The sequence below is a fragment of the Passer montanus genome, unplaced genomic scaffold, assembly GCF_014805655.1.
Source record: "Passer montanus isolate IOZ18808 unplaced genomic scaffold, ASM1480565v1 scaffold15, whole genome shotgun sequence".
Lineage (NCBI taxonomy): Eukaryota > Metazoa > Chordata > Aves > Passeriformes > Passeridae > Passer > Passer montanus.
The window spans coordinates 10201150-10216396 of record NW_024362051.1 but is presented as its reverse complement, the minus strand read 5'-3'; the positions used below and the strand labels follow the sequence as shown (position 1 = coordinate 10216396).

Genomic DNA, 15247 nt, shown 5'->3' with positions numbered 1-15247 from the left:
ATTCCAAATAAGCTCAAAAGGTGAATCCCTTTGTTAACGCATTAATCTCTGCCCAAATCCAACCCACTCAGACCTTCCAAAATGAAGTTACATGATGTATCCTATAATTCTGGCCCACAACATATCTGTGTCCTAAGTTATCTGCCTATAGCCCACTGGTCAGCACAAGTTAATTTACTGCACCAAGAGCAACACCCTTGAAAAAATGTCCCACAACCAATTCCAACCAAAATGCCAGCTGCTCTCCACTTACCCCTGTCTTCACAGCTTCCCTTTTAAATATTCTGGTGGCATCACTTTTTCTTCAATACTTTTTGGATTTTGTACACCTTGGTCACGACCCCTCTTAATCTCTTCTATTCTAATGAATATAAACATAATTTTCTTAACCTTGCCTCCTGTTTTATAACCCCTGAGGCCCTTTATCATCTTTGTCAAGACTGTATCCATAATTAGGGTATGTAAAAAAGATCAAAAGGAACGAATAAGAAAGTGCCTACTTGACACAAATTGTTACATGAATAAGCAACATCTTCACCCCAGACTCCCCCTAGACTCCCCCTTCCCACCCCAACCCTGTGTCAGAGGGCAAGCTGCTGCTGATTCCTGCACATCAGGTGGTGCAGCCAGGACAGGTTTTGTCACTGCAGGGTCCCCCACTCCCCCCGAGGGCATTCTGCAACATTCACCTTTTCTGCTGTTTGTGCTAACTGATTCCAGCTGCACACACAGACACCTGCTTTTATATTCTGCACAGGTAACCCAAAATGTTGGGTATCAGCCAGGCTGTCCCCCTCCCTCTGTGCACACACAGCCATGGACACTGTCCCAGGCAGCAGACTGCTCCCTGCAGGCCCTCACAGGCACACAGGTGGAGGGGCTTGCTCAATACTGCTCTTATGAGGGAAGAGAACACTGACCATTCTTCATACAAGAATTGCAGATGAAGGTAACACAACAACTGGCCGTCAGTGCTCACAGGGATCAGCATTCCTTAGCTGGACACATCCTTGAATACTCCACTGATTAGCAGAGCAGAAGTTTCAAAGGGATGCACATAAAACCATGAAAATGCCCAGGGCATGAAGTTGAATGCCTTACAGAGAATATCACTGTTTACTTATGGATTATTCTCTATGATATTCAGAATTTGAAATTTGCCATAGCAGATCAGACGAGTGCTCTGTTTAGACCATAAAGCTGAATCAGACAGCAGCAAAAGCAGATGCTTCAGGGAAGAGTTTGAGCAACCTTTGCAAACAGTTACACAACAACTAAACCACCTGGGCTGCTTTCTTCCTCATCCTGATTCACCAGAGCATAGCCAGATAACCTGAAAAGGAAGAATTTCTCTACCTCCCTCAAGCATCTCCCTTTCACTCCTTACCACTGATGTTGAATGGCCTCACTGCTGTGAAATCATGTCCAACCCTCTGGACTTCAGCTCTTGAGCTTTTGTCCTTGGTGGCACCTTGCTGAAGTTTGTCCCCCAACCCCAGCAACTCCACAGCCCATCCCACACCCATAAAATAATGAAATCACAACCCCATGACCAGCTGTGCTGCTCTTCTGAAAGAGGCTCCATGCAAAATTAGTGAGTCACTCCAAATCTGTTTGGCATAGGCAAATTTAAGGTGTTTTATGATGGAAATATATGCCAGAACATCTCCTCTCAGAGTGTGGCACTCTGTGGTGTGGCACAGTTACACTGGGCTGACCCTGCACTACATTTTACAGAACACAAGGCTGCAACCTGTTTGTAGTGGGGTGGCAACCTGTTCAAGCATAAAAGGTGAAAATGAATTTATTTGCCCTTGGCACGCTTTGCAACTACCTATCTGCTGCTCAGCAGGTACAGGCAGTAGTAACAACCTGCAGAAGGCAATGGCACTAAAACTGCAGCCCACGCCAAACTTACGACTCTATTTTTCTTCACCATTATTAGCTATCAGATGGTTACTATGAAACATTATCTGCGTATTTCATCATGCCCACATTTATGCTCCATGAGCAAATCAGCAGCTGAAAATAGCTTTGCACTCCTCCTAGAAGCCTCACTGCCTTTACAAGATCTAAAGTTGGTAGTTCTTTATCAGCACCTTATTTACAGAGGCAGTTCCCATGCTGCTGAGCTTCAACCTTACAGAGGGTGGGAGACCTGCACTGCTGTTAATGCCACTGATTTTTGAAAAGAAAATGCAGATGCAGCTTGGAAGAGCAAGGGCACTCAGCTGCCTGACTGGGTTAGGGGCTGTAGGATGCCACATTTACAAGTAAACATTTACAAGGCTGCTACTTAGTGCCAAAGTATCACCCATCAGCTCGGATATATTAAGAAAATTATTGCATGATGTTTGCTTTGTGGGTTTCTTTATTTCATTTGAGTTTCAAAGAGGTTTTTCAGTCCTCTCAGATAAAGCAACAACATGCTCCTCCCTTCCCACCAACTGCCTGCAAATTTTGGCTTTAAATCAACCCTGTGGACAACTGAGTAGCTGCCACATTACAATACCATGGATCAGATTTTCATATGGGTATGAGCTTAAAATAACAATGAAGTTCGTATTTCTTCACCAGATAAATGCTTGCAGACAAATTTTGCTCATCATTCTGCTGTCCTCCTGAAGATGCAAAGCACAGGAGCTCACACTTATTCCACATCTACTACCTGGGCAGCAGGGGCAGAGCTCAGCCTAGAGGACTATTATTAAACTAGAGCAGGCCAAAAAGCGGCCTCTAAACCAAGCAAATAATTCCATGAGTTCTTCTCTACTTAAGCCACAAATAAAAGGTGGGGAAAAAGCAGTTCACAGAGTTCCTAGCTGAAACATGGCAAACATTGAGTAAGGTCAACACATTCTCTAATTCCTGCCTTTAGCATATAACTGGTTAGGGAAAGTCTACATGTAGGTTTAACTGGGCAAATTAATAGCTACAAAGATCTATGAATGTTATTAAAAGTCTAGGTGATATAAGAAAATTGCAAAGTGAAAGCCTGGGAATACAAAACCACCAAAGGAAAAAAAGAGTAAGAGCTTGTTATAGACTTGGCTGCTGGTTAAAAAATAGAAAAGGAAAAAAGAAGAAATATCTTATTGCTTCTTACTGGCAAAGGTACTGGTTTGACAGCCCTGAAGAGAGATCTATTTATTCAAAGTAATGCTGGCAGCAATGGCACATTTCTTCCTATATGCCCAACCCTGTATCTATTTTCAGTTACATCAGTAAGCTAAAGGTTAAAGCTATTTATTTAAACCCACACCCACATGCCATTTAAATTGACCCAAATTATTGTCTGAGTTGTAACCTCTCTGTATTAAAGTCCCCTTAGGGGCTGCTTCTTCATTTCAGGCTCAAAAAATTCCTCCCTCGCAGGATAAAACCAGATAAGGAGCACTTCCAAATAGAAATGGAGAAGGAAATGGGGAGGAGTTCAAAGAATGCCTCTTGGTGTTGTGAAAGAGAACACAAAAAATTGCAGTTTTCTGCAGAAAAATTCAGTTTCATTAGATAAATATCTAGAGAAGTTAGCTCCAGTCATATCAACAGATGTCATTGCCATTCCTGTTTTAAGGATTTCTTAAAAATATATATACATGAGAAAAAAATAAAAGAGAAAACACTACAGATTCTGCTTGCCTTCATGATGCAACTGGAGTGAAGCCCACCAAAATATCCCAAAATGAAAAAGAAAAGGTGGTCCCAAACAATCAGCCCACAGAGGAAATAATCCTCTGCCAAAGCCAGGGGACAAGGAGGACTGAGGGGGAACAGGAGCCTTCTGCAGTCAGGCAGTGGTTAACAGGAGCAAAGCGCCATCCCAGGAGTGAGATTATTCTCTAGGCTGATAAAAGGCAAAGGGAAAGCAGCATCTGGCCTACAATATTTAGCCTTTTCTACACAGTTTAATGCTGTGTGAAGCATGGTAAAAGCAAAGCTTCCTCAGCCCCGGGAAGACAGCTGGCGAGGCAACGCAGCAGGGACACCATATGATGGAAGGCTCCTAATTACAAAATCTCTGTCTTGCCTGTCAGAGCAACTGCACAGTGGTACAGGGGAGCTCACAGAGGAGCTGGGGAAAAATCAGGCACAGATAAGACTTGAAATCCATCTCCAGATGCAAACTTTCCCTGCCTTTGAGTGCAGCTGGCTCTTGGATCTAGCTCCAGCCAAAAAGATGCAGTTCAGATAGGTGAAGATATTCCCAAAGCTCAGAGCTTGTCCAGCTTTGCTTCTGATGGTGAGCCAATCTTATATGGAGATATTCAGTGGAATATTTCTAGGCTGATGGACCAGAGACACCTAATTCCATCAGCATGAGTGATAATCCTTGGAGACCAAGATTCACAAACACCATGAAAAAGCACAAGGGTGGGGAGAAAAAACAGTCACCCACGAGGTTTGAATTTCATTTGATGTACTCTAGACACATAAATAGAAAAGAAGGACTTTTAACATACAGAGAGTATCTCATTATGTACTGATCCTGTTAATTGCTATTCAAGAGCCTGGAGGCAAAGACACAGTACAGTTCTAATGAGCTAAAAAGTATTGTTAAATACATCAGCATCATAGAATCAGAACTCCAGAATGGTTTGGGGTGGAAAGGATCTTAAGATCATCTCATTCCAACCCTCCTGCCATGGGCAGGGACCCCTTCCACTATTCCAGGGTGCTCCAAGCCCCATCCAACCTGGCCTTGGACAGCTCAGGGATGGGGCAGCCACAGCTTCTCTGAGCAACATGTGCCAGGGCCTCCCCACCCTCACAGCAAACATCAAAACGAGTGGAATAATTAAGCATGAGGTAAATGCCACCAATAGCACGGAAGCAAACCCACAGAGAGCCAAGGAGGTAACTCCACACTGATGGACAAATTGGGACTGGTGAGGCTGATTGAACATACCACACTTCAGCCCCCACCGTGACCACACAAACCCAAAGAGCAGCACCTCACTGGGATCACTGCAGTGACAGGAACAGCCACATGGCAATGAACTGCTAAACCTGGATCTTCCCTCTTCTTTCGGTGGCTGAAGCTCCCCTCCTGTATTAGTGCATCAGAATTATACAGGCACCACTGTCTGCTGGGAAGGAACTGAGAAGGGATATTTTCAGCTGCACTGCCAGCATGTTTCTGCAGTGCCATCAGGGGAAAAAACCCACTGGAAGAGCTGGCTGAACTCATCAGTAAACATAATTAAGCTCCTGCTAAACCACATGACTTCTGCTAAATTTGAAGCACAAACAACAAAACTGGTTTATCGGCTTTATGCTGAGTTAGAAAGGGATAAAGAATTAGATTTTTACAATTCAATGTGAGCAAACTGCAGCCCTGCAGAATCTGCATCATCCAGACTGTACATGGGTGGCAGAGCTGGGTGCTTAATTTTTGAGACAACAGCAGACAGATCTTTAAAGCTATTGCTCAAAGGGCTTAAATAATGAGTTGTAAATTAATTCATTACCATTTGCTGTATAGCTGATGGAAAAGAAGTCAGATCTCATATGCTGTACAAGCCTTCCTGAAAACTGACAGGTGAAGCTTTTGGCCAAGAAACTGAAGCTCCCAATGCTTGAGGCATAGTTTGCTTCAAATCTAAGCATTTGTTTCCCACCAGAGTCAAGTTTTCATGAACTGTGGGTAAATTTGACTAATCTTGGTTGAAGTTTCAAAGTTGACAAGTATGTGTGTGGAAGAGAGACTGACAAAACCTTTCAGTCAGCAGCTTTGATATATGTTTCTTAATTATGCTAAAGCATTATGAGATCCAAACAGCTCAAACTAAAACCAAGAAAAAAAATTAGTGCTGCTGTTTCAAAAAGAACAAACAGTAACAAGGAAAATCTGTTAAAAAATAGTAACACGGATTAGTAAACACAAAAGTCAGGCAGAACAGTACACAGACTTTCATTTCAAAGAAGAAAAATGGTCCCAGAAATTGTCAACTAGTAAAACAAGACTGATAAGCATTAACTCTCCACAAAATTAAATTACAGTTTAAAAAAGAAGAAAAAAAAGCAGAAGCAATGAGCCCTGGTAGAAAAAATGACTGAATTAACATATCAAAGGAAGAAGATAGGAGAGTAATCCAGAGGGTAATACAAAAGAAAAGTTTAAGGGACACCTTGGGATAAGTTTTCTTTGAAGTACTGCACTTCCTAAAATAATAGGAGGGTTATCTAAACACGCCCATCATGCATCACAATTATTGTACTAGACTTTTACTTACAGAAAATTCATTGCATAAGTGGAGAGTAAGTGCTCCTGTGGAACAGGCCTAATTAAGAAGTTCTCATTATGTGTGGAATTAGCACCAGGGACACAGGAGCCAGGTCTGTATTTCAGACCCCAGGTATGCACCTCGGGCACGAATCCTCCAAGGCAGAGCAGCCTGGGGTGAAATCTTTACAGCCAGTGAGTTTTATTAAGCTAAAAATTATGTCATTGTCCTGTATCTCACCTATTCCCTCCCCTTTTCCCATCTCCACAGAGTCTGCTGGCCTCTGACATCAGATGCAGGTCAGCAACTGTTACATCACATGCAACTGGGAATGCTCCATTTTCCATCTATGCTGGAGCAAAAAGCCTTGCAGGACATTGAAACAGCATAAACCCATCTAAAATGTGAAGAGAATTAATCAACCATCACTTTGCAATCACTGCAGCAGATGCTGCAGGAGCACCCCCTTTGTGGGGACATCCCATTTGTCTGCCACAGAGAAGAACCAGAGATTTACATCACACTTAGTATTCAAGCAATAATTTAATTTTGGGGAAGACTAAAAGCTGTGGCACCAGCTGGAGATGTCCAGTTTCTACACAGCAAGAGATTACTCATGACTGCATAAGCCCAAAGGGATCACAGCAAAACCCTACCAAAGAGTTCATATTTTGCTTTTTTGAATAACTGGAAATGCAGGGATTGAAGAGTTTACAAGGAAATATGTACAGTGCATTTCCTGAGGGATTCCATGGGTTTTGAATAGGATAATCCTGTTTCCTAAGATCATTCACATCTCATCACAATGAGGTATGGCTTTGGAACATGCTTTTATTTTTGGAGATTTAAGATATAGAAATACTTTATCCTATCTAATTGTTTTTAACTTTAATGGAGCTTACTTTGCCTCACTTTGCTCTCTTTTGCCAGTCCAGTTCCATGATCACAGAGCAGTGGTGCATCCAGAGTGGATTTTCCTTCCTGAGCAGTACTGCATCTGAATGGGATAACTCCACATGAGCAGCAGACTCTGATTTCTGAATGCCACTTTCCAACGTATGTGACAGATGATACAAATATTGCCATGTGATTGATTTACATCCAATAATCAAATACAGAACAGATGAGATCTTTAGATGAAAATCATTCTGGAAGTTTCAATGGAAAAGCAAATCAGATAATTAAACCCCTGCCCTCAGTGGTACATTTTTTAAAGTGACAAAATCTATAGAAACCTAAGGCAGAAACATAAAGTGCAGCTGAAAGAGAATCATTGAAAACCAAATTAATATTTTAATTCTGTCACCATGGAAAAGAGTCTCTAAATGAGATGAAGTTTAGAATGAGTACCAAGCACAGTGATTTATTACCTTTGCCCTGTAATTTAAATTACTGTTTCTTTAATATTCACTGAATTCTTCCCAGAAAGTTTCAGCCTCAGCTAATCACAAAAAAAAATAAAAAATAAAAAAGAGAGAGAAAAGGGAAAAAAAAGCAAGCTGAAGGAACAGTGAATTAATAAAAAGCTAGTGGTTTTCCAGTAGCCATGTCAAAAATCAGTGAGGCTGAAGGACCAGAGGTAGGATTAATAAAAAAGGTTTCTTCAACTCTGTAGCTCTGCACTTCCTCCCTAAGCAGAAGGAATGGGCTTGTTTGCCAGACAGTCTCTGTGAACAAGTTTCAAAGAAAAATCTAAAGATTCTGGTGCACTTGTAATGCAGCACGATGCTTTCAAAGCCGGATCAGCTGATCAGGGCAGTATTTTAGCTACACACACACTTCAAATGATTTATCCAGCATTTACCTTAGAAGGTGCTTCTCTGAAACATGTCCTCTCAAAAAGCAGTGAAAGTAAATTAATGAATACACAGATAAATAAATCAGGAGCATTTGGTTTGACTGCTTAAAAGAGTCTACAACAATCCCTAAATGATAGGCTGTCAAAACTGCAGTGTTAATTAAATGAAGATTAATTGTTAAATTTACTTAAATTTAATACAATTAAGGGATGCATCATGTTTATACGAACTGATCAAAAGCAGTTAGCAGCTTGCACAGATCCATATTTAATAATATGATTTTAATGTTCAGTTGACACTTACCACACAGCCGCTTTTATTAAATACATACAACAATTAGCATGGCACTGCCAGGCCCTTCCAGCATTCTGTCATCGAACAAACGAGAATTTACAGATGCTATTCCCTACCACCAAATCTCCCTGCTTTGATATAATTACACCAGCACACGAGGCACCCTGAACAGCAACATTCCATGGCAAGGGGATGGGAGAGAGTCATGCTTTTAAAATAAAAGCTGTCAGCTGTGGGCTCAGCCTGGGGGTCAGGGCAGGAATGCAAAGCCCCCGAGGGGTGAGCTGGTCCATGAGGAGCAGCAGTGCCATCCCACTGTCCCCATCTCCCAGCTGCACCACCCTCCCTGTGGCACATCACAAACGAGCAGCAAGGACCCTGCCCAAAGCAGAAAGGAGTCAGACACCAGCAGAAGGAAGAGTTGGATGAAAACGCCCAAATTATCCCAGAAGACACCAGCTCCTATGTACAAAACAAGCCTGAAAACAGTTCTTGCCTCTGATCTGAAGAGAAATTCCTTTTTCACCTTAATCCCTGCAAGGAAATGAATCCTGGTTAATCTCTGGCTGCTGTTACAGCCAAGGGGGTCCCAGTAGAACCAGGAGCAGCTCCAAACACCACACACCCCTGGCCAGGCAGCCTCACTAACAACTGGATGTGAGGTTAAAGGATAGGCACAGTGGAAATTGGGAATTAACAGGAGCAAATGAACAATGGTCCCGAGGCACCACAGAATATATGGTCAACAAAATGGCAATTCCAGGAGGCACTGAAAGGCATCCAGAGTCGAATGGCCACTGATGAGTTTGATTTTGCTAATTAGAGGCAGGTATCTTATGACACAAGTAGAAAGCCTCCATTCCCAGTATCCTCTGTGGCCTCTAACACTTGCCTTTCATAGATGATTATTTTCTTCTATTATTTTAAGGATGGGAATAAGTATATTTTAAAGATGAGGATAAAGAGAAGTCTTTCACGTTTTTACATATTAGAAAGCTTTTTTGAGCATCATGCTTGAGACAAAATTTTGGTTCTTCCTGGTGAAAAATCTCAGTGCAAGATAACAAACCATTTCCATGCAAAATAACACCAATTCTGGTGACTTCAGCATGGTTTTACTGAACAGAAGCCTTTCATACATTCTTTCTGTTGTTCTACATAAAAGTAATTCCTATTCCATCCACAGATCTCAGGTCTTAACCTCAGTGTAACAATTGTATCTACCATCCCATTAATTTTATTCTGACAGGCAACATATTTAGAAAACTACTTAATAATTCAGTATTTTCTTAGTCAACATAGAGCATCCCTTTCCAGAAACAATCAACATTGAGGGATTTATTCCGCTGTGCTTACTCATGTCCAAGTGGATTACAAGAAAATGGGAATAGCATTAACAAAAATAACCACTCCTAAAGAAGAAGTTTAAATTTTATCTACGACTGCCTTAAAAATTATACTCAAATTAGCTTAAAATGTTGAGAATTTCCCTAAGGGCTAGATCTCAGCTCATGTTAATTACATCACCCCACTGAAGGTAACAAATCTATGTGGATTTCTACCACTTGGAAGTCTAGAAGCAGGAACTTCAGCAGGAAGCCACCAGTGTGTATCTGAAGGCAGCACATAAATCTTGTAAGGAAAAGAAGCACATTTCACACCAAAGCCCAGAAGAGCAGCACTGGAGCTGTTTGCTTCCTTCAAGCTGCGTGAGGAGAATCAGCCAAGCACACACTCCTGCACTTCAGAGACAGACAGCACTGAGTGTGGGCTCCAAATAACTAAAAGTGAGCCCATAGCTGCCCAAAAAAATGAGGTCTTTGAATGTTACTGAAATACTTGGGAGTCATGTCTTTCAGCACCTCACCAACCTTTTGCTTTGTTTCCTTTGGAATTTTCAGTGATGTCCCCCTTGAGGCTGTTTATTTTGCTCATTTTGGTGTTCTCCAAAAACTTGCTTGTTTGGATATTCACGTAAACTCTTTCCATACATCAAGCAGATGTATTGTTATGCTGGGCACCAGGATTTGAGAATAAACACCACAGGCAGTGCCCTAGGACTCTACCTGAACAATAATTCACCTAATTTAAAGCTGCTGGAGCTGTGTCCCCGTGTGTGTCCTGCCAGCTCTGTCCCTCACCAGCACTCACTGCTGGGCTTTGATCGACCAGCTCCAGCTCACACTTCACTTTCAGGATGTGAATTGTTTCAAAGCTCATGTTACAGACCTGACTTTCAGTGCTAACAATTATTCTTTAATACAAATAAAAATAAATGAACAGATTTAAGGAGTCATCTTGGTTTGGAGGAGGAGAAGCATCCCAGCAAGTGGATTTTGCCTTTGGGATTTGCCCCACTGTGTCTCCCTCCAGTTATCCCAACACCTCTATTCCACAGCAGCAGATTAAGCTGTTGGTATTCAAGGCACACCCCGAGTTCAAACTCCCACCATATGCTGAGAAAATATCTCATATTAGATCCTAGTACAGCTGCTTCACTACCACCTCATGTGGCATAAGGTGAGAGCAAGAGGAAATTATAAATAGGAGAAGAATTAAAAAACCCAAACAACTCAGCTCAGACATCAATCACTTCTATTATCCTGCTTGGGTATGGGGGAACTTTGTGCAGAAAGCTGGATCCTCATCTCTAAAAATGCCTCTGCCACACAGATTTAGTCCTACAGATGTCTGGGAAAATTATTTCTAATTTAAATCATTAACAGTGTTTTTTCAGGACTGCCAGGAGAAATACGAAGCACCCTTCCACCTCGTAAGAATAATGCAGCAATCTGGAAATATTGCAGCAACGTGTCACTTTCACTCGTTCTAAATAAAAAGAGGGAAGTAAAAATTAAGTATCACTGAACACAAATGCTATTTCATTACCAACATCTAAAGGGCATCCATTTTAGAATGGAGTACATCTAGACAGCTCATTATTTTAAAAAAAAAAAATATTAGCTGTGAAATAATATGCTTTTGCTTAGTGAAACTTGATCTCACTTTACACTTTTGTAACTTCATTAGAAACCTCTTAGTGAAGCATGAACTGCCACGAACTGTCCCTCTGAAAACTGGACAGGAATTTCCATCAGGGATCCATGAGAAAGAGACAGGGAAGACAGGGAAAGTGTCACTGGCAGAATACCTGTGAGTGCCTGAACTGCTGTTTTCATGTAGGGAGCAGTGCTGGCAGCTTCCTCTGCCATTGTCCCTGGTACAATTCAGGCAAATAAAATTACAGTCTGAATGCACTGCTAAACTGCTAGGTGACAACTGTTACATGCACAAAGGAAATCTACTCTCCTTGGAGTTATTTGTTTAAAAAAGGATTATTCTATTTATATCCAAATATTTACACAGCATTAAACTGCACTGTGTTGATCTCTTCTTGCATGGAGTATGTTATATTTTAAAAACAAAACTATTCTACTACTCTCAACAATCTTTAAGTGCATATTTCACAAAAATATCCTTTGCACTGAGAACATAAAGACTAAAAGACACTTGATTTTGTGTTTATATCCTATTTAATGCAATGAAACAGAAATCTGAAACTGTTCCAGAAACCCTTGAAGCTCCTTGGCCTGGAAATTGCTGATATTAAAAAGATATTTGTGATTACAAATATTTTGCTAAACCTAAGTCAAGCAGCCTTGAGCTACCTCATATTTACCCACGGTCAGCTCCTGTGGATTAAGTGGGATCCAGCAGCTCGTTATCCCTGAGCCCCCACACACCTTCTGACCCCACAGAGCCTCACTTGAGAGGAGAATCAATAGGCTACAGCTCCAGGATTTCATCCCTAAAGAACAGAAAAAGGCCTGCCCAGATGCAAGCAGCCTATTAATGACATTCTCATGGCACGGATGCTAATTTCTCACACATCTCCTGTCTGTCAGGGAAGGGAGATCCTTATGTAGCATGGACAACCACACTCCAGAAATCCCCACGGAGTTCAGGCAAGCACCAGCAATTCCAAGTGAGACTTAGTCTTAAAGCACCCTTTCTTTCTAGATTGAAAATATCACAAGGAAATGCTGGAGTGTTTAGCCCACCTTTATTTTCTTTTCCCCAATGACTTTTAAATAAAACTGTACTGGAAACACAGTCAAGACTTTTCCTTTATCATAAATCTTTTTTCCAGTCACTCCAATTTCTAACATTAATTTGCAAAACAGCTCAAAAACACTGAAGAAAAAAAAACAGATAAAAATACTGAGGGCAGAGGAAAAGGGAAGGTCTAATTTAAAATAAAGCTAACAATAAAATAACTAACCACGCTTGCATTTACCAAATAAACATGTTGAATATGCCCAAATGAATATACCTCGCCCACAGTTCCCATTGAGTGAGTGACATTAGGGAACACACACCCTATTGTGAGGCAAGATTAAATTTGGATAGCCTTACTACTTCATCCACCTTAAAAAAGGCACGAAAAAATTTTCAAAAATACTGAATCTCAAGCCAGAGGGTATTTTCACAGAAAAAGCAGCCACCACTGCATACCAGACCATCACCAGAGGCATTTCCAAAGGAAAGCATCCGTGTGAAATGGATCTGCCCTGGCTGCCAGGGCTGCCCTGGGAGGCTGTGGAATTCAAACATGAATGAAGTGTTTTCCTTGCCCTGTCCAGTGTAACTCCTCAACAGGCCTGCCTGGCGTTAGGGAATTGTCTGCTTCAGCACAACACTTGCCAGAAATTATTAACACTCAGATTTCTCACAGAGAAAGATTGGCTCCTCTGCGGGGCCGAGGTGGGGCTGGAGGAACGAGCAGCACGAGGCAGTCGGCAAAATTCAGAGCTTGATTTTCCCCTGAGACACACACAGGGCAATGCTGAAGGAACAGGAACGATTTTGTCAGATGAGACAGACAACAATCTGTGTTGCATGGATACAAACTTCCTGCATGCAAATTCTGGTTGCTTTAAAAAAAAAAATCATTTTCCAGGCTGTGCTCCCAGCCCCTTCCCACCTCCTGTCTGAAGAGCCTTGTTTGGCCCTGTTACTGCTGTACCCATAAGCACCTCATCATGATCAGATTTATTCTCACAAATCCCCAGGAGGCAGAGAATCACAATCATGTCATTTTTGCAGATGGCTGTGATGTGCCACTTCCCCAGGCTTTTGGTCCAAGGCAGCAATGCCAGACAGGGCGAGGGAAGGGCTGGTACCCACCCCACTGGGATGCAGCTGCATCTCCTCACCAATCACTCTGTCCTCAACAGGAACAGCCCATCCTTTCCCCTTAATGCCCCTTGAAGCTTTCCAACATCTTGAGTATTATCTAAAATGCCAGACGGAATTATCTGCCTGGATCTCATTAAACATTTGGGACTTTAATTGCAGTGAGCTTCTGACACGGACAGGTTCAGGACAGCCAAAACACAGCCTCAGTCTGCAGGCTGAGGCCAGGCTGCTGCTGCCTGACACTGAGCCAGTATGAACCACAAAGTACTCAGTTATTCCTTGAATTGCAGAAGCACACCTTTTTCTTCAAGTTCAAGACTTTCTGGCATGTTTTCACACAAAAAAATGTGTTCAAATCAAACACCTCACAAGATCCAATGTTAGCTCAGAGACCAATCCTAATGTAATTTACAAGTTGTGCAGGTGAAACAATTTTGAAGTCTTCATTCTTCAGGGTGCAGGAAAAGAAGATGCAATGAAACTCAGAACAGGCATCTTTAGCCACCCAAAATCAGGGCATTGACTGCACTGTATGGCAACAAACAAGCTTGTGGACTGACCCAATGCACAAAAGCAAGTTTGCTGTGTTAAAACACACACAAAAAGATCTTTTTATTGTTCATTGGGTTATTTTTTGGTTTCTGTTTTTTGGGGTTTTTTTCTGAGGGGAAACTGTAGAAATAGAAAGCTCACATTCATAACAGGTGGAAGTAGATGTTTTACTATAGAGCACCTGCCCATTACCTGCTCACACTGAGGCAATAGTAGAAAATTATTGCTAGACACCTCTGAATATACAGAATATGACACATCCAAAACACCCCACTGCTGCTGGACCACAACAAGGTGCTCTGGCCAAATACTGGGCAAGGAGGAAGGAAAACAAAAGCCCAAATAAGATATTTCCCCCTTAGCAAAGGATGAACTTCAGCTAATTACAGACTTTGGAACAAAGAGAAATTTAAAGCATGCTTGCTCTCTCATAGCTAATATTTATACTAATAAAGAAAATAGCTACTAGAACACAACCAGACCTGAGGAGCAACCCATTATATACCTTTTAATGGATTACAGTGATATTAAACACACTAAATAAAACAAGTGTGGATAGCACCAGATGACACATGCCTTGAACAGAAGTCCAGGTCAGAGATTTTTTTAAATTACACAATGTTTCAACCAATTAATCATCCTACTCTCATGAGGTTTTCTTCCCTTTTGACCCCCACAGAGGGCACTGGACAGGGATGCTAATTTGTGAAAGTTCTCATTCACTTCTCTGCTTATTAAAAAGTGAGGAATCACACTGCAATTCCAAAATCTATTTCACACAAGGCAACTTCAGTGCCAGAGTCTCAGAGTGACCTCTCTCTTTTGACAGAATAAAAAATAAGTCTTTTTGCCTTGCTGGATCAGACACTACAGCTTCCCTTCCAGCAATATTTTGCTAGTGGTTTTGCTTTGTTTGTTTGGGTTTTTTTAAGTACACACCTAAAAAGAGGAAAAAACACCAGGTTTGTTATTCCAATACAATTTCCTTCTGACTACACAATTTAATTACATAAAGATGGAAAATCAATTTTATTTTAAAATAGCATTCAAATGTGTCCCAAAATGAAAATTCTTTGTTTATCAAGAAAGGATGGAAATTACTACTCAAAGGAATACGTGAAATGAGGAGAATTAGGAGAGAAAGTGCAGTTCTTTGCTGTGAAAGATTCAGCCACAAGG

The 15247-nt window shown here is 41.5% G+C and overlaps 1 protein-coding gene across 12 annotated transcripts in view; it reads right to left on the bottom strand.

The window, feature by feature from the left end:
- Positions 1-15247, bottom strand: part of SGCD (sarcoglycan delta) — a 307378-nt gene that overhangs the window by 206159 nt on the left and 85972 nt on the right. The gene's annotated exons all lie outside the window — the stretch shown is intronic.